Genomic DNA, 3,025 nt, shown 5'->3' on the forward strand with positions numbered 1-3,025 from the left:
ATGTCAAAAGCAAGTTATCTACCCCCCTCCCTGCTCCCCCCACCTTCTTTTCTTTCCATAGCAGAGTGTCCTTGACTGACGCTCAAACGTAACCTATTGTATCAATCGGATGAGAACAAAACACAAAATTAACGTTTCGGATTACAAATGCACTCAGGGCCTGTTTTTTTTCTCAAAGTCTGCTCTGAATATTCAGGACCTTGGACAGAGCAGAACTCGGTTGCGAAAACCTTTACATACCAGGAAGAGGTGACACGCCACGTCCTCGGCTCTCCATTTTTAGGACCGGCGCATTGCAGGCAACCTGCACAGGCTCTCACTGAGGTATTTTATTTATTCGGATTTGTACCACCCCTGTGGTGGGCTTAATCCATGTGGTGGGCCACCAGGGTGCCGATTAGTCACAGTGTTGGTGTATGCTGGAATCACTCACAGTTCGGTCAGAGGCAAACGGTCTTTTTCCAGACTTTTTTTTTGTTTTGTTTTTTAACTCTTGACTTGTTACAATAAGCGCGCTGCAAGTTTCATATGTATGTCTGTCTGATCTACTGTTGATAATTTTAATAATACTGATGATCATTTTAACAACAATAATAATAAATGTAATGCAGTGTGTAGATGGAATTGTCATTGTTTTTTTAAAATGATAAGCACTGTGCTTACTTGGCTCAGGCACGCTGAAAGCATGGTATAATTAGGTGGTTGTCTCCCAGGCTGCTGCTTCCGGTCATAGATGTGCGCGTCTGAAAATGGCATTCGTGGCCTGGGTGAGTGTAAAAATGGCTGCCTGTGCCACAGGTCCCTTCCTCTTGGGGCCAGGTAACAAAGGTGTCTGCTGATGATCAATGACGTACTTAGTTGCCATGGACCATTATGTAAGAAAAGGCAATGGGGCCCCATTACCAATTTTAGTAGTTAAAAAATCAGTTATAAGTGGGTTGCAGTGGCCTCCTCATACGCCTCGGCTCCAGTGCCTGCAATACTTATATGGCCTGGGACTACAGAACTTCCCCCTCCCCCGCCTTGTGCATAAACAACATTTATTAATGATGGACATGAGAGTGGGTTTCTTTGGAGGCGGGGGTCATACAACCCCCGGCCGTATTTATTAAAACATGAAAACAAATAAAAATTTAATTAAACAATATTTACACAATTTTTTACGCAGAAAACGTAGCATGACATTTGATTACAATTCATATGTACAGATATCAGATGGCTAACCTTAACATATTTCTAATACAAAGTATTTCCTATCCGAGTCTAACATCTGAATCATAATCATACATTAATTACTTTCTGCGTATCCTATTTGGGCCTACGGCAAGGTCGCTAACTGGTGTCAGATCCTTATCAATTAGCCACGCCCTCCCGTAGGAGTGCGCATGCGCAGAGGGCCCATTCACCGAGAGGGTACTTCCCCCCCCCGGTTACCCCCATATGCTCCCTGAACTCCATTAATAATGGGGGCTCTTGCACTCTGCGCCATTTAGTGACGTCATCGTGCCCGTGCGGTGTGGCCAACCAGCCTAAAGAAAGCGTGACTCCCCCCTTCCCCGCACCTATCCAGCCAACCGGATGTACCGCCCCTGGAGTTATAGGAGAGAACCCTTGTCCCTTCCCCTGGGCGACCCCATCCAAGAATGGCGCCGCCCCCTAAGGACCTTAAATTTACTGCTCACCAGTCATGACCTTACCGCCACAGGCCAGCGTAGTTGCCCGACTATCTGGCCCCCCCTCCTCTTACCCTGAAAGGTCATGCCCTGCCCTTACACTCCCTAGCCAAGCCATCATATTTTCTAACATCATTTCATTACCTAACCTAGTCAGGTGGACCCCGTCTTTTAGGAAGCACGATTCCCCCTGACACACCCATGTGCAATGTTTTGTAACTGAGGGGACCTGAACAATTTCCCTATTTTATTAATGATCCTCCTTACCGAGTGATTCAACGCTTTCACAGAATCTCCCCTCCTCCATTTGAATCTGGGTATCATCTGCGACCAAACTATGGTGCAGCCCTGGCATGCCTTAGCTAACCAGCCTACTTCGGAGATTATGTCCTCCATCAAGACACTTCTCCCCAGATTTACCAGGGCGTTCCCATCTAAATGCAAGATTACTATCCTGGGCGGAGGGCTCTGTCTATTCAAAAGATCTGTCACATAACCCCTAAACTGATTGAGGCAGAGACCCCCTTTTCCATGGAAAGAAACCTTGAAACCATCCTCTCAGCTCTTTGTCTGTAATTACCTGAAAGGAAAGCAGATTTCATACGCCGTATATAAGAATGACCAATAAACAAACAGGACAGGCATCAGTCCACAATTGTATGGTACCCTCACAACATGTGCAGCCGCACATAGCGCTTGTAACTATTAGAAGACCATCTTCCAATCCTCTTTACACTGTTGCTATACAACCCTCTAGCTGTTGCCCCTGTGGCAGCCCCTATTCTGAATGAATGAGTTCCAAAGTCCTTTGGATTCAAACCTGTCCTGCCGATCGCCATGGCCAATACCCTTTTAAATTGAAACATGGTAAGCGGGGTACTGTCCGCATGCATTAACAATGTCCCCCCTACCGCACTATTCCTCTGTTGGAGGTAAGCTTCTAGGTGCATCACTGGGCAGCATGGATTGCTTTGTGCCCAGTGAAGTACCATCCCCTCGCCACGGGCTTCCTGATCGGTTTTAGATTTTTTAATGGTTATTAGCAAAGCGTCTCTCTGTATCTTCGCATGTTCCAGCAGGAGCCCACCTTGTACATCCTGCTTGTTGCGTGCCACCAGTTCCTCCACCCTAAATGCCCCATAAAAGGCTAGTTCAAAGGCAGCTCTGAATAGTAATGCCTCCCCTATTGAACTGCAAATGGCACCCAAGGCTGTTAGCAGTGCAGTCAGCCGCTCCAAACCAATCGTCTGTCTGGTGTCAGGAGCAGCCCCCTGGAGGCACCGCCACCCCTTCAGTGCCTTTCTTACAATTAAACTATTTGTGGGGTCCTTGGTGTCCCTGATCTGTACAAA

This window comes from Triturus cristatus, chromosome 7, assembly GCF_964204655.1.
Source record: "Triturus cristatus chromosome 7, aTriCri1.1, whole genome shotgun sequence".
Lineage (NCBI taxonomy): Eukaryota > Metazoa > Chordata > Amphibia > Caudata > Salamandridae > Triturus > Triturus cristatus.